This window comes from Anolis carolinensis, chromosome 5 (assembly GCF_035594765.1).
Source record: "Anolis carolinensis isolate JA03-04 chromosome 5, rAnoCar3.1.pri, whole genome shotgun sequence".
NCBI classification, from domain to species: domain Eukaryota; kingdom Metazoa; phylum Chordata; class Lepidosauria; order Squamata; family Dactyloidae; genus Anolis; species Anolis carolinensis.
The window spans coordinates 122811072-122830706 of NC_085845.1; the positions used below are offsets into that span (position 1 = coordinate 122811072).

Consider the following 19635-nt stretch of genomic DNA (forward strand, 5'->3'; position numbering starts at 1 on the left):
GCTTCAGAATTTTAGATTCTATTATTCAACTTTTTGTTAAAGTGAATCTTTTTAATATGGTAAGATGATTAGTCTTTTCATTCATTTTTACTGTTAACTTTTTATATGTTTTAATTGTAACATTTTAAATGTATAAACTGCCTTGAGTCCCAGGTTTGCAAAAAAAAGGCAGAACATGATCATCTTTAAAGATCTTCTATGAAACATGTCCCAGTTCTATATTTTTCATTTATCCTTCAAATTATTGTAGCATAAAATGAAATGTATTACTTCCAACAAGTATTCTGGGCCAAGCAGGGAATCAAATATTGGTCTCCTAGACCCCTTCTACACTGCCATATAATCCAGATTATCAAATCAGATAATCCATATTATCTGCTTTGAACTGGTTTATATGAGTCTACACTGCCATATAATCCAGTTCAAAGCAGATAATCTAGATTTTATATGGCAGTGGAAAAGGGATCCTAGACGCCTAGTACAACATTCAAACTGCAATACCACACTGACTTCTTTCGTATCTCTCTTCCTTTTTCTCCCCTTTTCTGTAATTATTTTCCTCATAGACAAAATTCATTATGTAAATTTTCAGGCACAGATTCAGTTCTTCTTTTTTGTTTGGATTACTGTTGTCACTGTTTCTCCTTGTTCTGTGCATAATTCAGTTATCTGTTGTCTGTTATGATCCCCCCCTCCACACACACACACACACACAGGTTTTATAATGAAGACTGAGAGACAGAATGCTTTCTCCTAATTTTATGATTGCATTGGCACAATGATAATTAAATATTACCACAAGGTGCATGTTTGGTCTTCAAATAACTAATCCATTGTAGACAGTCACAATTGTCAACAGAAATAGTGCACCTTCGGTTTTGCCCAGAGCTCTACCAAGTTTTGCTTGCCTTACTTTATATCTGAAAAACTTCTTTGTGCAGCTCTGTAGATAACCAATTCCAACTGTATTGCTCCTGCAAAATAAAATATACAATAAAATAACTCTACAGAGTACTATGAAATGGTAATATGATACCATTTTTGCCTTTTATTTCTGGAGGCTGCTTTCCCCCCTTTCCAGTAAATTGCTTGATTTGCCACACTATGTTAGACAATGTCTGGTTTTCCATGAGAAAAGCATCTGCTAAATCCCTTCCCTGTTATATAGACCTCAGTTGATCCTTAGCTCAGCAGATGAAATCTGCAACACTAAAATGCTTTGCTTCCTAAGGGAAGACAAATCTGCTTTGAGAATAGGGACAGACCTGCCAGCACGAAGCAGACCTTCTAGAAACGGCACGATTTGAGTTTGTGGCTGGATTTATAAAAATGTTTGCTTTAGATTTAAGACTACTGGATTTAAAAATACTGGAGAAAAAATGTCATCTTATTTCAAATTAGAGATGTAAAAATATGTCAAATAGAATATACACAGACATTCTTGGGTGAACTGCTCCGGAGTTGCCCTGATACAATTCTGCAGTTTCTCAGAGCCGTTTTAAGCATTTAGAAAAGCCAGCCAGGCAAAGGGCATATTTGGGATGATGCTGCCACTGTATCACTGACCAGAATAAGCTCCCTTGCAGAGGTTGCTGGCAACAATTATTCTCTTCTTCAAGGCTCGGTATTGCCAGTAAGCATCTGCATTGGTTAATTGTGTCCATCAATACAGAGGAGGGTCTTCTGGATATGTGAACAATGAATCAAGCTGGATACAGCTAGATCCAGTTGTCCACACTTCCAAAACATCAGGATCATTCTGGAACTTCCTGGAAACTCTGAATAAATCCCATTTTCCTTGCACCAGATTAACAGCTGGATGCAGTGCTTTTGTTATGAATCCAGCCGTACACTGTGTGGACTTATTTATTTATTTATAGTATTTATATTCCACCCTTCTCACCCTGAAGGGGATTCAGGGTGGATGATAGAACATACATATGCGGCAAACATTCAATGCCGTTTATACACAGACAAGACAGACAATTTAACATAGATATAGGTATATAAGCTTCAGCTTCTTGGAAGCTTGTGTTTGGTTCTGGCCATGGGGGATAGGGGTGCTGTTGTTCCATCTCCCTGCTGAAAAGTTTTAATAACTTCCTCCTTTTTGACCTAATCACTCGCATTTTACTGGCATTTCCTTATGAGTGCCTTAATTCCTCCCACTTTTTAAGCGGTCCCTATATATCTACTCACATTTTTTTGCTTTCAAATTGCTAGGCTGGTGAAAGCTGGGCTAAAGGTCAGGAGCTCAACCCGACCCGGGCTTCGAACAATCAATCATTCAACTGACAAGATTTATTGCAGCTGGTGGCTTAACCTGCTGTGCTAAAGCCTGGCCCTGTGACTGTTGAAAGGTGAGCCCACTTTATTTAGCCTGTGGAATCATGGCTTGTGTCTCAATTTTTGCTGAATCTCACTTACACACACCAGCCCCTGAATGTCACTTATATACACCAGCCTCTTTCATTTTTGAGTGAAAAACTTTGACTGACATTCTAAATAAGCTTCTTATTTACATAACTACCTTATCCCCATATCTCTCTGCTGTGAGTGACAGAAGTTTTTTTTTCCCTGTAAAAAGGGATTCAGCAGATTGGTTTGTCCATCCTCTTCCATGAGCAAGTTTTAGTGTGACAGTCAGAAGCAGGATCCCTGTAATATTGAATTTTGCCATGTTGTACACTAACCTAGTAAGTTTTTAACTTTCAAAGCTAGTTTGGAGGGCTTTCTAGGTTTCTGGGTACCCTCCCAATAGGTACCAGGAGGCATCTATCCAGTCCCCAGAGAAAGCCCGGGTTTTGGGAAGGGGTGTAGAGACCCAATTCCATGCCAAAGCTGCTTTTTAAAACCCATTTTGGCACAGATTTAGGCCCTGCCTGAAAGCACCCAGGGTAAACTCAAAATAGTATGCTTTTAAAAAATGTAAACAACTTAAATGTGTAAACTGTAAAATACCATCAAAGAGGTCTGGTTTGTAAATCTTCCTTTTTTTTTCTTCCCCCCCTCCCCCCCCCCCCGCCAAATTACACACACTCCTAAAAGTAATGGGATATCTCATATTAGTTTCAATGCTTTAACATTTGCAGTGCTACTTTTTGTGCAAATTGACCAAACTGAACAAGGTTGATTGCTCTTCCCTTGATAGTCTTTTAAATAACAGAAACATCAAATGAGTTGTTTCCATCTTCTTGACCCAGCAGCCAGTCATTCTATGTTCGCTGTCTGAGTTTAATTTGGTTCACAGAAAGAAAACAAATTATTTTGCATAGAGACTTTCTCAAAAACTGCAAAAACCACCAATGAAAAAAAGAAAATGATTTTGCTGGAGGCATCATTTGAATCCTGTTTGGAACGGCCCTTTGTTTCTCAGAAATGACTCAAAAACTCCACTTGTGTGAATAGTCAAAGAAAAAAATGTATATTCCTGATAGCAAATCTAAGAATATGTGCCAATATTACTTTTGTGGAAATCTTGATGTCCACTAAAATTTCTTTTCCATCTAGGTCACCTCAAGACAACAATTTTCAATAGAGACCATTGACAAACAGCACTTTTGTATAAAAGACTCTTAGGCTTAGTCCCATGAACCAATAAAGTAATGTACCATGTGGCATTGAAATCTACCACTTCATCACATGGGCTTTCAGACCCATCGTAGGATGCTGACAGCACAGTTCCTAGATGGAGCCCACCGAATCCCTTCACACAACACACAGCTACTTCCAGCAGGGCTCTGTCTAGGAACTGTACTTTCAGCATCCTATGCAATGGGGACAACATGGGAGAAGCCGGGCAGTGGAAATTTCCCCCATGTAATGAGGAAGGCAGTGATGTGGGCAATGTGAGGCAATGGTTTCCCTCACTGCCCAATGGATTCACCATGATGCCCAGCAAATCCCTCTGCTATGGCCTCATTAGGAAATTAAATGTGATGAAGTTGCTAGACTCATCCTGATTTAACTCTTGCTGTCTTCATGACATTTCTCCACTTCTGATTAGTACTTCAAGCTAAACCAGTGTCTCCCATTTTGGTAAAAGTTGGGGATATACTGGAGTGTACCATGCTGCAGGATACTCTGGAGCAGTGTTTCTCAAACTCTGCTCCTTCAGCTGTTTTGGATTTCAGCTCCCAGAAATTCCACCCAGGTTATCAGCTGTTAGAAATTGTGGCAAGTAAAGTCCAAAACATCTGGAGGATCAGAGTTTGAGAAGCATTGCTCTGGAGTTTGCTTTAAAATCTGGAGATTCACAGTTCAGAGGTAGCTGGATTGAGTCTGATTTGGACCTGTCCACATCCCATTTCCCCCTGCACTCACTGGTGTAGAGAAAAGGGGACAGATTGTGTCTATGTCACCACATCACCATTCCCACAACTCAGTGACAATTCCTGCAGGGGTAAGTCCGGAGCATTTAGCAGCCAGTACAGACACCAATTTACCAGTCAGTATACACACAGCCTAGATAAACACTATGCCATTATAGAAAATAACTTTATATTTATTCAAATAAATTGTGTTCTAAGGCTAATTTTAAAAGACATGAGAAAATTGATAATTTTAAAAATATATTGTGTGCTGGATGATACTAAAGGTTAAAAAAACAGCAAACATAGTGAAATCGTTTTGTTATTGTTGACAAATATTTAAATATTGAATGGGCAAACCATATCCCTTGTAATGGATTAATAAAAACAGAGTAGGAAAATTCTGGGGGGCGGGGGGCAGGATGGCACTCCAAAAAGGCATCTATGGGAAATAAAATAACAAATTGTACCTTCTAGGATGAATGTAGGTGTGTGCCTTGAGGTTGCTTGTTAGGCTGTGGTGAATTTCATAGGGTACACTTAAGCAAGGACTGTGTCCAATTCTGGGCACCTCAATTGAAGGGAGATGTTGACAAGCTGGAAAGCGTCCAGAGGAGGGCAACTAAAATGATCAAGGGTCTGGAGAACAAGCCCTATGAGGAGCGGCTTAAAGAACTGGGCATGTTTAGCCTGCAGAAGAGAAGGCTGAGAGGAGACATGATAGCCATGTACAAATATGTGAAGGGAAGTCATAGGGAGGAGGGAGCAAGCTTGTTTTCTGCTGCCCTGCAGACTAGGACACGGAACAACGGCTTCAAACTACTGGAAAGGAGATTCCACCTGAACATCAGGAAGAACTTCCTCACTGTGAGAGCTGTTCGGCAGTGGAACTCTCTCCCCCAGACTGTGGTGGAGGCTCCTTCTTTGGAGGCTTTTAAGCAGAGGCTGGGTGGCCATCTGTCGGGGGTGCTTTGAATGCGATTTCCTGCTACTTGGCAGGGGGTTGGACTGGATGGCCCATGAGGTCTCTTCCAGCTCTATGATTCTATGATTCTAAGGAATATTCAAAGGTAGTTTTGCTAGTTCCTTCCTATAAAATAGAGCCATTAGTCCCTGTGTTGTTTGGCATTCTCTCATTCAAATACTAACCTGGGTGACTCGGTTTAGCTTGCAAGATGAAATGGGATCGTGTGTCCTTAAGATATTTACAAAGGGAACTTTGTTCATTAACAACCTTTTTTAGGAATGGGAATGAGCTTTTTTTCTGAGCAAAAAATTAGTGGTAACTTCAATTTTCAGTGTTAATAAAGCTCCCCTCCTCATGGCTAAAAATAGGTTGGAGAAAAAAAATGGTTAAAATATATCATATTTTATCTTTCATAGACCAGGAAGCATGGGATCTATGGACTATTTAAGATACAGGTGACTCCTCACATGCCTCTTCACTTACTGAAGTGCAACCCATGCTCTTGACTATGGGTTTATGGTCCTCATCAGATCAGGAATGGGGAGGGGAGGGAAATTTAGGATCCTAGGAAGCTTTCACTCCATCTAATGGACGGAGTCCACACCAGCCATCACCCAATATCATGTGACTTCCGGTGGAAACATCACTGAAACATCACCAACTGAAACATCACTGGATGCTTTCCCCACAACACAGGAGGCTTTCCATGTTGTGCTGGTTCCAATGGAGCCAGCATGGGGCCTTGCCAGGAAGATGATGCTTTTTCCCCATGTGATGGGGAAAGCATCGCTGAGAGGAAGCTGAGCACGGGGTGACAGATTCATACCACTGCCCCTTTCCTTTTGCCTTGATGCCAGGCAAAGCGGTATGCTTTGCCTGGCCTTTGTGATAAGACCCATATCTGCTGACTTAGGAACCAGATAAGAATTTGCATTTTTTACCTACCATAATGCATCTGAGAGACCTCTATGATAATCCTGAGTAGTATATACAGGATGTCATTTGACCGGCAACCAGAAGTGGGGGATATTTTAAGAATTCAGTGTTTGGGTCAACAACCTTTTGGTGTAGGGTCTTGTGGTTAGCGAGCAAAACAAATATTGGACTTCCCTTGAGTGTCAGATGATTTGCTCATGAGATGGCTGTAGGGATTGTCTTATAGATACTTGGCCTTAGCTGAATCTGTATCAGGTTGCTATTGCTCCTTTCAGCAGAAAACCATAAGGGATAGGCTAAATCAAACGGCCCTTATTCAACCCAATCTGTGTGTCTAATCCTGTTATTCCAGATGAAAACTACACAAGGGAGTAGAATCAGCTTCCAGTCTGTTATTAGCAAGGCAGAATGAAATGGATGGCTAGTGATGACAATAGCTGGTGTGTGTAGATCATTTGCTTACCCTTAAAGAGCTAGATACTCTTAAGATTAATGCTTCTAACATGTGTTTAATATATATATACAGTAGAGTCTCACTTATCCAACATAAACGGGCCGGCAGAATGTTGGATAAGCAAATATGTTGGATAATAAGGAGGCATTAAGGAAAAGCCTCTTAAACATCAAATTAGGTTATGATTTTACAAATGAAGCACCAAAACATCATGTTAGACAACAAATTTGGCAGAAAAAGTAGTTCAATACGCAGTAATGCTATGTAGTAATTACTGTATTTATGAATTTAGCACCAAAATATCACGATATATTGAAAACATTGACTACAAAAATGCGTTGGATAATCCAGAACGTTGGATAAGCGAGTGTTGGATAAGTGAGACTCTACTGTACCATGAAAAGGATTCATCCTTCAGAAGCTATGCACTAAAAGTACAACTTTAGAAGATAGAAATTTAAGAATATAACTCAGCTTTCTGTATTGAGTGAAGCTTTGCTTATGTGTGGATACCTGTACAGGCAGGAAAATGTTATAGATAAAGTTTATAAGGTGAAAACTACAGCATGAGAAATTTCAAAACCCTGCTACTTCCAGACTTCTAAAGCATGCTTGAGCAACCACGCTATATGATATTTACCAACTTTAAGATATTTCAGACAATTGTTGTGGGGCTGTGGAGGGATTATATATTCATGGTGGTTTATCTGTTTATTCAGGGAGAAGGATTGCATGCAATACTTTATCTTGAAAGAGTACACAATATTGTTGCCTGAACTACAAATTGATTTAAATCCCTAGCATTTACTAAACATATGAAAATGTGAAAGATATACATCCTGAATGAATTTCAGTCAGCTTATGACATAATTTAAATATCTTGCCCACTAGGAATTTATCTTAGAGTATGATGTCAATGGAAAATTAAACTTCCTTTCAAATAAATAAAAAGGTAGTGTGACTTTACATGATTTAGTAACCAGGTGCCAGAATATCCTTTCCTCTGTAAATTAATGGCCGCTAGCCATTAGAAAAGAGAAAGAAGGGAGAAAGCAGAATTCCCGGGAAGAAACACAGAACTCGTAAGGAATGTAATTTGGGAAGGTGAGGAGCCCTATGCCAGAGAATTCAAAAGGCCCTGCCCTGAACTACATTTCCCAGAATGCAGTGCCTCCTCTTGGTCTCACTCCCGTTTCAAACCTGGCTGGTAGGAACGAGAGAGAGGGCCTTCTCTGCAATTGCCCCCCGCCTCTGGAGCTCCCTTCCAAAGCAGATCAGAATGGCCCCATTACTGTCCTCCTTTATGAAGCAAATAAAATCTTTCCTATGTACTCAAGCATATGGAGATGTGAATGTTTAAAGATCCGGCTTTGTGAAATAAGAAATGGAATATGGACATGGCTTTTAAGGGCCCTCTCCATGGTTGGCCCCTACCTCTGGAACTCCCTCCCTAAGGAGATTAAAATGGCTCCTTCCTTCCTCTTTTAAACAAACAATTAAAAACTTTTTATACTCACAAACATGAGTATAAAAGGAGGACACATGAAATATTCGTCATAAACAAAATGGTTTGGAACATGGCAATGTCTCCTTCTCTGTTTTTAAATCTGTTTAAATGTTAATGTTTTAAAATTTTATTAATCTTATTTTTTCCAAGTCCAGTTTTAATAGTTCAGTTAAAATGTAATCTTTAGTTGTGTGTTGCCTAATTTGCTGTAATGTTTTATTATTGCCTGATGTTGATATTTAATGTATTATTATTTAATTATGGTAGTCTTATTATTTGGGGTTTTTTTAACCTTATGGCATTGAAAGTTTGCTGCTGTATGTTTTTAACTGCCCTGAGTCCCCATTAGGGCAATAGGGCGGGATACAAATAAAGTTTATTATTATTATTATTAACCAGTTTTTAACGTTGTGTTTGCATATATATATAAATGTTGTTTATAAAAAAATTGAAAGTTCCTCAAATATCTGTGGATAAGTGGAACGTTCTGAAATGTTGTGGGCTAACAGGGATAAATGTGTTATACCATTGCAGCAAGTTTCACCCCAATAGCTGTAAAAATGAGGGAGTAAGGAGCCCCTGAAGTTTCCCCAATGCACAATTACTACAGAAAACCCTGTCTAAATTCTTCCAGAAGTAAGCCTCTATCATTTGATGCTCTCCACTCCTCTACAGCCTCCTTCACAAGCTTCAGAATCTGTGATTGCCTGCCTTGAAGCACATCTGTCTAACATCTCCTTTGCACTACTAAATGGAAGCGCACACACTTCGGTCACTGCCAGCACCCTTCCTCTTTTGCAGAACCACTTCCCAACAAAATGAAGAGGATCTTTATAATGGGTTGCACCTGCCACACATTCCCCTTTGCTTCCTAGAATATGGATTATTGAGTCAAACTAGGTCCGTCCTGAGATTTCTCTTCCTTTTAAATGGAGAAGTTATATACTTATACTCAAGTGGTAAGCATCATACATAATAACAGAGGGTTATACAGTTGACCCTTGATATCCTCAGTGGGTTGCTTCCAGGAGCCCCTGTCAATATCAAAATCTGTGGCTGCTCAAATTCCATTGTATAAAATACTGTAATACAATGATATCCCTTGTGGTAAATGACACAATCAGTGTTTTCTTTTGGGATATATAGATAGATATATAGAGAGATAAAGAGATAGCGCGCGAGAGAGAGAATCTTGTATTTTCAATGGCTGATTCTGGAGATGCAGAATCTGTGGATATGGAGGGTTGACTGTAAAAAGTTTGTGTTCTATGTAAAATAAAATTGCATCCCATTGATTAAGCGCCATAAATATTCAAGGCCTTTTCCACATCCCTCTTAGAATTATGAAAACAATTTAAAGATAAGCTTATTTAAATCAGGCAATTAGTCATGAAAATGAACATTAAGAACCCCAATACACCTGACTCAACAGTCTCTCACTGTTGGTTGATAGATAGATGATAGATAGATAGATAGATAGATAGATAGATAGATAGATAGATAGATGAGAGAGAGAGAGAGAGAGAGAGGAGACTGTCTAAATTATAAATAAGATGGCTTAGTAGATAATTTTTAGAAATGAAAGGAGAGAAGGAACTAGAACTCCAGTCATAGCTTCCATTCCATGTACTGGTCCTTCAATGCTTGGTGTCAATTTTCAATTACAAAACATACTGTGGGAAAAATACTAAAGAGAAAGGTGTGTGTGTGTGTGTGTGTGTGGACTGATTTTATGCTCTCATCATAAAGTCATGAAGACGACCCATTTCTATTTATTCATTCAGACAAAGGCAAACTTCCCCATATATCACTTTCTAAAATAATGGAGCTGCTTTTGAAAATCAGGATGAATTTCTAGACAAGGTTAAGCCACATAACATCTATGACTTATATAACATTCTCTGAACCTTTTATTGTTTCTGCAACAAGTTAGCAGAACATTTTCTACAATATGAAAATGGAATCATAGGGACACTTGATACATTGAATTTGCTGTGCAGCTAATGCAATCGAAAAACCTCCTTAAAAGAGGTGGAAGGAAAATGCAAGATCCCTACTAGAGTGAATGAAAAGTGTGAAGAATTGAATGAAAGTATCCTTTTATTTCTCATCCTCAAACAACTCTTGACAAAGAGTCAATTGTTATCAAGGGAACTAGGTATTTTAATTAGCCCCCTCATTCTGAGGACCAAAGGTATCTACATTTAAAAAATCAAAGATGGGTACTTGATGGGAAACTATGTCCTGACTTTCTCAGCTTTTCATAACATAATATTACTGACAAACCAGATAAATAAAGAGACCAAACATTAGTAGTGGATTGAACTAAGGGAAACTTTTATTAATTAGTTACCAGTTTATACTGTTTCTTGAAGATAGCCAAATTGTTTGGGGGAGCGATCTGATATGGGAACAGTTAAGGCAGTCTGTCATCCCTGACTCGAGCTCCCAACCTCCCCTTGGGCGTAACATGCTTGCTCAAATGCCAGTTCTTATCTTGGAAGGCTAATCAAGGAGTGTAATCTTTCCAAGTTGCTTTCTGACATCTCACTAGAGCCAAGAACCTAAAGACCAGCTCCAAGGACAGGAGCCTCCAGTGGCCAAGGGGATAAAAGCCTTGTGACTTGAAGGTTGGGTTGCTGACCTGAAAGCTGCCATGTTCGAATCCCACCCGGGGAGAGTATGGATGAGCTCCCTCTATTAGCTCCAGCTCCATGCAGGGACATGAGAGAAGCCTCCCACAAGGATGATAAAACATCAAAAACATCCAGGCATCCCCTGGGCAGCGTCCTTGCAAACGGCCAATTCTATCACTCCAGAAGCAGCTCCGGTTTCTCCTGACACGAAAAAAAAAGCTCCAAGGACAGGATATTAATCCTGCACTCCCAGATCACTTGACCTACAATGGGGGGGGGGGGGTTCAAAATTCCCATCCAACACCAAATAGCACCAGTAGGTGAAGAACAAATCATAACTCCGCCAATACCTGCCACAAATAAGGGTCCAGTGTCCAATGAGCCCCCTATTTCACACTAGTATCATTCATTTAATGGCATGTTGCAAATTCTCAAGAAAGAGCTCTAATCCCATCTCCAAAATGTGACCCTCATCTGATCATAATAACTCAGGACACCTATAAGTAGTGGAGCCCCCAGATGGCGTAGTGGACTAAGTGACTGGAAGGTTGGGTTGCTGACCTGAAAGTTGTCAGGTTCGAATCCCACCTGGGGAGAGTGCGGATGAGCTCCCTCTATCAGCTCCAGCTCCATGCGGGGACATGAGAGAAGCCTCCCACAAGGATGGTAAAACATCAAAACATCTGGGCGTCCCCTGGGCAACGTCCTTGCAGACGGCCAATTCTCTCACTCCAGAAGCAACTTCGGTTGCTCCTGACATGAAAAAAAATAAAAAAAATAAAAAAATAAAAAAACCTATAAGTAGTCAATGTGGAAACCTAAACCATTAACTATGGCATGCCTGATTTCTCTATAAACTCTTTTTCAGTCCACGTCTAAACATTTACATCTTTTTTCCCAGGCCAATGCTGCCTCAAGATGATGGTAGATCATGCAATTCTAGTAAAGTGCCAATGATCGTGAAGTTTACTCATGTTGATAATAGCTTGGATAATAAGGGCCTTCCCCGAAAGAAGTCCCAGGTCATTAACCTCAAGATGTAATATCAAAATGTGATAAGGTAGGCTACAGGACCCCCTGAACAATAGTGGCAATAAGCTATGCCATTGAAGCCCCCAACAGCTCAGCTATTTCTTAGTGGTAATGCCACCAATGTGCAAATGAACTCCAAAATGGCAAATGTAACACTCAGACCAGAAGATGTAACTGTGGCAACAAATCAGGACTCTATGCCGGACCAGCTCAGACAACAACTGGGAATCTGAAATAAAAACAAATTTGTGATAAAAAGGGTGAACATAACCACAGTAAGTCTCAGACTGCCACCGACCTATTGCCTGGATATCCCTCACGCCAAGACCAAGGACAACTGCAGTAGAAGCAGCCCCAACATGAAAGAAGTGCATATCAAATTTTATTCCCACCAAACCCAATTTAGCAAGTGCCTTGGAGGTGACACACCAGAACTGGTATTTAGTCAATGGCAATCATTTGAGGTGATAAAAAGGGCCCTGGGAAGTGGCCTCACAACTGAAAAAAATTACAAATATCATGAAAAGGGCATAAATCAGCCTCAGAGCCAAGCTGTAAATGAAAATTGATACAATTTCCCCTCTGATTGGTTTTGATGACTGAATTCTTATAAAACGACCCCCAAAGAGAGGTCACCAGTTGTACCATTGGGATAGCCTAATGACTCAAACCGAAAAGGTCAATTCCAAGACATGAACCCAGATGTAATGAACAGATAGTCCCATACCATATAAATACAAAAAACTAAAATATGACCTACTGGTACCACCCATGATTCCTAATCATTCTCACTGTGCCTGAAATAATTAAACCCAGAAATAGCCTGTGTATCGGCCTTCTTAGTGTTAAAAGCTAAATAAAGGCTCATGGCCTGAACTATCTTGGTGTAATGAGATCCCATAGGCCAGCTGGAATCTGTTCTGGATTGGAGGCAGCATCCGGCAACAGTTGCTAAAACCACTGCATCTGAAAGTGAGAGAAAGCATCAGCTAACCCATTGTCCAGCCCCGTGACATGCCGGGCTGTAAAAAGAATGTTAGGGTTTAATGTTTAAATGTAAACTCCTCAACTAAAACCATGACCCTCTTGGAGTGAGTTGTCAAAGAGTTAATTACACGAACCACATTCAAATTATCACACCAGGAATGAACGGATGAATTAAAGAATTCATTCGCTCATAACTTCACTGCCACCAAAATCAGAAAGAATTCCAGGAACGTAAGATCAGATGTGATTCCCTAGGTATGCCAGGCCTTAGGTCAGCATTGAGCGCAGTAATGCCCATTGAAGAAGACTCCAAAACCCAAAGACACACAAAATTTAAATGCCAAATATATTTCTGGAATTCTCAAAGTGTGGCTTTCCAGCAGGACAAAAACCCATCACTCAGTTCAACATAACAACATTACACTCGGGAAGTCTGGAAAACTGATTAATAATACCAAAAAGATGAGCATGGTAGAAGGGCCCTCTGTTTTTTTGTGCACTAACAGGACCCCTAAGTCTGCCATAAAAGTAGTAAATTGACTAATAGAAATGTACATTGACCAGTATCAGCCTGACTGCTAAACAAAAAATCTTGTTATAATGGACTACCTGCTGACAACTTAAGTGGTCACACTGTCACCACGTAGTGTAATAAGATCTGAGTTCAAACAATATGTATCACCCCTGTCAATTAGGCTTGAGCGATCCATGAAAAAATTGATTCTAAAATCGTTTCAAAAGCAGGGGGCGCCAGCGTTTCGTTTCTGATGTCATTTCCGAATTTTGCCCCCCCAAAAATTCAAAATTAACAAAAATTCGTTATTTTCTAAATTAATTCGTTAATGGCGGACGCGCATGCGCAGTGGCCAAAAAAAACAGTACGAGGGGAGATTTTACAGGACTCTCCTGCCCTCATTTTTTGAGTGATCTTCTTCAAACTTGGTACAGTGGTAGAACACATTTAACACTGATAGCTCATCAAAATTTGAAACGTTTCCCTTATCCTCTGATTTTTGGCGAATTTTCATAGCTTTTATAATAAACCATTTTTTAATAATTGCAGAAATCTGTTCCTGGTTTGAAAGTCTTATTTCCTGTTAAATTGGGTTGTCTTTGCTGTGAAAGTCATTGTTCTACTTCAGAAACTTTGTTTTTGTGGCTGAAACTTTGTTAAATTGGTGTGTGTGTGATATATACTGTGTGTGTATAGTCCCTGCATATATGTGTGTGTGTGTGTGTGTGTGTATAGGTAAAGGTAAAGGTATCCCTTGACGTTAAGTTCAGTCATGTCTGACGCTGGGGGTTGGTGCTCATCTCCATTTCTAAGCCCAAGAGCCAGTGTTGTCCATAGACACCTCCAAGGTCATGTGGCCGGCATGACTACATGGAGTGCCATTACCTTCCCGCCAGAGCGGTACCTATTGATCTACTCACATTGGCATGTTTTCAAGCTGCTAGGTTGGCAGAAGCTGGAGCTAACAGCGGGCACGCACTCTGCTCCCGGGATTTGAACCTGGGACCTTTCAGTCTGCAAGTTCAGCAGCTCAGTGCTTTAACACACTTCGCCATCGGGGCTCATGTATATATAATATACATACACATACACACAATGTGGAGAATATGTGGAAAGGTAGATAGATAAGTTGGGAGCCACAGCGAAGGCACCTTCCTGGGAGCAAGGTCTAATAATAATAATAATAATAATAATAATAATAATAATAATAATAATAATAAAAAATCCCTTACAATATCCAAGATGGCTCACTGCTACAGAATCTTGGGAGGTTTAGTTTGGTATGGTACCATTATTGGCAGAGAAAGCTAAGCTGTAGGAGTTGAAATCCAATCATTTATCCTCCCTATAGAATCAATTTTATATGCATTTTTAGCTACAGAAAAGCTAAAATCAGGACAGTAAAAGAACAACACCCAGAAAATGGGAATTCCAGACAGGAAACAATCAGGGCCAGCTAATACCTCCCAACAAAGGATTCCCCCAGGTAGGAAGCAGCCAGGCTTTGAAGCTGCAAGGCTATTCAATGCTAATCAAGGTGACCAATTGCAACATTCACACTTGCCTCCCACAGACAAGAGTTCTTTCTCCCACCCTGGACCTTCCACAGATATATAAACCCCACTTGCCTAGCTTTGCACAGACGTCAAAACCACTGAGTATGTCTGCCACAGATGTGGGTGAAACGTCAGGAGAGAATGCTTCTGGCACATGGCCATAGAGCCCGGAATAGATACCACAACAGTGTGATCCCGGCCATGAAAGCTTTCAACAACACAACCACAGTATCCATTCAAGTTCATGTAGCGTCGTATGGAGACCTGTATTGGGGGAGGGAGGGTGCGAATCTGGGCCCCTGGGAGTCGAAGTCCTCCCTCCCTCCCTCCCCAGGAGCAGCCGAGGACGGGCCTGGCCCACACCCCCTCACATCCCGGGCCTCTTCCTCCTCACCGCCGGGCCCCGCGCCAGCCTCCATCTCTGCGTGTCTCTGTCTCTCTCGGTCTCTCCATTCCCGGCTCCATCCGCCGCCTTCCCGCCTCACAGAGAGACACCAGGCCTGAGCTGAGGCGAGGCAGCAGCAGCCATTTCCCCCTCCGTCTTCCTCCTCCTCCTCGGCCTCCTTCCCCCTCGCCCCCTCCCATTGGCTGAGCCCATGACACCCCTTTTGCTGAGGGGCAAAAGGAAAGGGCCTGAATGGTGGGAGTTTGGGTGATTTGCAAAAGCTTTTTTTCCTAACGAAAAAAACGACGACATAACAAAAAACGGCCTCTTGCGGTTCGAAACCGCGATATCCAGACGTGTGGACAATCAAGGCCGTATATTGCTTCAAAACTAACGAAAGTAACGAATTAATAACGGGTAACGGGGAAATCGAATTATTTGAGCAAGCCTACTGTCAATATGCAGCCTAGTTTTTTTACACATTATTTTGCCTGCTATCTCAAGTAGTTAAAGGAAACATGCAAGTCTATCTCATCTTCCATTCCTTTAGCAAGAAGGTGGGGGTGGTGTATGGGACCTCTATTCCTGCCAATCCCAAAGTCTACATTTTTGGCCAATGTAGATATTGCCTGCTTTTCAAACACCCACAACATTTTCCCAAATCTATATTTATTCTCTGTCCCCACTCCCCTTGCAACCTTGTGTTCAGATACACTTTGTTTTGTAGATTCTGGTATTATGTATTTCTAAACCTAGGATCCTGATCTACAGCCCGCCCACCCTATTTTCTCCCCTACCAAGAATATCTACCCCAATGTACTCCATGAACTCAGTAGCACTGACACACAATTTCTTCTGTCTTGCAGATTTTTTGAATCCAAAAGTGTGCTGAAATACAACTTACATCAGACAAAAAGACTACCAGATAGATCTATTTCTATCTTATGTTGGTAATACATGAAACTATTCTCAGTACATCACAGAAGTGCACTCAATAGCTACACTGTATATAGGTTTAACTGGCATGGGTTTAATGTGCAAGAAGTGATAGCCAGTTTCAAGTCCATTTCTATATATTATAAATAGAAACTGACATTGTTTAGTTCCTCAAGTTCTTAATTTAATTCAGAGTTCTGCATTTCATTCTTAATCTGCTCTTCACTAGGAAACTTGACACTAATGAAATTTTTCTATATCCATCCTTAAAAATAGTACAAAGGGAGAGCTTTTTCCTTTGAAAATGTACTGCTTACTTCCGAATGACTGGAAGCTGAGATCCTCTAGCTCAGGGGGAAGTCAGAAAAATATGCAAATAGCCTCTTTAAATTCTTCTCTTGTAAGGTAGGTTGTTCATGTCAGGATGACCTTGTACCTTGAAAGAAATTATACAGGAAGAATGTGTTAAGTTTCAGATAATTTCAATTCCAAACATCTCAGGGTGCATAAAAGTACTGTAAATGTTCCGTTATTAATTTTATGCACAGGTCACAACAAAAGGAGAGGAAGGATCAAATAGATTATAACAGATATTAAAATGCTCTTAGATGTCCTTATTTTGAAAAGGTTTGTAAGCAACAGCTTAATTTATAAAAGCATCAAGAGATACATCTTGAAAAGTATGCATATTTGGTTTATGAAACAGATTTTTTTTAAAAAAAAAAATCCTATTGACATTGAGAGTGGATATGTTGTAGTTGTTAAGAGCCATGTGTTGAAACTCCCTAGATGAAAATTGAGTTCAGTTATAAATCCACATGGTACTGTAGACTGAATCATATTAGATTCAGTGATGAATGAAACCCATTTCCTATCTACAACCTTGGCCTATCTTACTAGATTACACAAGTTATCTTAAAGAGATGAACTACATAAGAGCTTGTCATTCCCCTTTTCAGTTTTTTTGATTATTTGTTTTGCAATTTTATTCTCTGTTAAAAAATGAAGTTTTTTCCTTTTGTATTTATTTTGGTGGGATCCTTGTTTCCTAAATAATCTCTCCCTTTTTGAAATGATTCTTATTTTTCCATTGACTTGAATGGGGGGGCGGGTTTTGGAGGGCTTCCAAAAGATGTTGAATGACAGTGTTGGGTCTGCGCACACACAAAACAACCAGCTATTACATTCTTCCCAATTACAGGCACAATAAATCTCAATTATCATGTTCTATGTGAATGCTGTCAAAAATTGGGATGAATTAGAAACTCACTCTGTCAAGGATTTTTGAATAGATCAACACAATTCATACTGCCTGGACCAAACATAGAAACAAATGCAATTTTAGTCGGAAATCAATACATGTCCAAGCTTTTGAAACATCGTGGGTTTTTTATGGATTTGATTTAAAGGAACATCAGAAAAATGTGGAAAATACTTGTGGAAAGTGGGGGAAAGTGGGGGGGAAATGTGGAAAGTGGGGGAAAGAGGAAGGCTACAGAAATAGACTAGATTGATTTTACTATTGTTTGTAAATGACTCCTGTTGTGGTATACTCAAAAGGTTCTGAGAATGCATATTCATCTGAATCCAGTTCCCAAAGGAGTGTGCCACTAAAAGTATGGCAATGGCTTCACGTTGTAATATCTATTTTCATATTATTGACAATCTCTGTCTTGAGCCTGGTAGACATTCTGGAAAAAAAAATTATTTAATTACTAAAATGTGTAAGACATATATGTGGCCCATTTCAGTTTTAGTAGAATTGAATTCTCCTTGATCAAAATTCCTTTGTGATACAGGAAAGCTATTTGATTACCAAACATAGGACATGAGGATAATGTGGCAGGCACAGAGAATTGGGTTGAATGAATCAATTTATTTGGCAAATCTTATTACAGTGAATTGAATCTAAAAGAAGTAATAAAGGGGGAACAACCTTACACGGATCCAACTGAGGCCATGTGTCTACGCTATGATACTTTCACAGCCTCCTCTTCAGGGAAACATCTGAAGCTTGAGATGAATCTAATAATTGAGTTGTTCTCTCTATGGCACTTGCTAGCAGGTAAACATGGGACACTCACCCTCAAATCCTCGAAAAGTCATATGAGAAGGCTGGTCAGGCCTTAAATAGCCTAACATCCTATCCCCATCACATGACAAGTTCTGGTACCACTTGACATTTGTACAGCCTCCTGTTCTTTGACTCTGGAGGCCATCAAAGTAATATCCTTTCCACAACATCTCACAATGCATGATCTGAGTGCAGGATCTCAAAGATATATATATATATATATATATATATATATATATATATACACATACACCCCAGTCTTTTTATAAATACTAGAGAGGACCCTGCTAAAATACCCTATTATTAAAAAAAAAAAACAGTCCTGGGAAGATGAATGGTTTTTGACCCTCTCTTTTGATTCTGCCAATAACTCCAGTAGGAACTTAACCAAGAATTCCAGGAGGAGGTTAACTGTATATTCTATTTAATTATCCAGGGATTAATTAATGCTTCCATTTCTAGCAAAGGCTTTTTGCCTGATTGAGGAGTCTTTTAAACCACATTTACATTCCTCTTTGTCTAAAATATTCTTTGTTTATATTTTCTTGGGCAGCTTTTGTGTGACAGAACACAAATGTCAGAAATGTCAGTTTTCTATATCAACTACTTAATACATTTAACTAAGTAATCTCTCCTGGTCTGACCCCCCTGCCCCACTACCACCCAAAAAAGAGAGAAAGAAAAAAGAAAAGAAAATCCTGAAAGAAATGTAATGGATCCAAGATCTAGTTAGAAAGAAACTCATTCTTCCCTCGCAGCTGATGTTTGGTAAAATAAGTTGCAGTGGAATTCTACAGATACATAGTAGGCATGTGCACAATTTTAGTTTGTCCTCATAAGTCATTTCAAATTTGTTACATTCATACTTCTGAATTGATATCCAATGCATGAGCATGGCCCACGACAAAAATTTAAGAATCAAAACTTACCCTATGCTTTTTTGTTTTAGTTTTGTAAATTTCAGAAGGCTCCCAAAGTCAGTTTCATATTCAGAGCAAGAAAGCAAAGCAATGCCAGAACCTGTGCCTTTGTGCCTGCCTTGCCTTTCCCCTGTAAATTAATGGGCTCTCTCCATTAGAAGAGGCCGGAAAAGGAGAGAAAAGGAAGTATTTGCTGGGAAAAGCACAGAACTCTGGGAAATGTTGTTTGGGAAGGCAAGGAGCCCTATGCCAGCAAATTCAAAAGGCCCTGCTCTAAACGATATATACCAGAATGCAGTGTTCAACATCAGAGAAATTTACCCCTCCATAGCCAGTCAGCCAGACACCCAATAAATATAATATTCTGCATTATGATTTTTGTTCCTGGGTTATAAATGTAATTTCCTAATTGGTTCTATCA

The 19635-nt window shown here is 39.8% G+C and overlaps 1 long non-coding RNA gene across 1 annotated transcript; it reads right to left on the reverse strand.

Moving 5' to 3' along the window:
- Positions 1-744: 744 nt before the first annotated feature.
- LOC134299427 (uncharacterized) lies at positions 745-19379 on the reverse strand. The gene is made up of 3 exons (XR_010006636.1): positions 19224-19379; positions 16538-16656; positions 745-974 (listed from the first exon to the last, which is right to left on the reverse strand). It is a non-coding gene; the product is annotated as an uncharacterized LOC134299427 (long non-coding RNA).
- Positions 19380-19635: the final 256 nt, after the last annotated feature.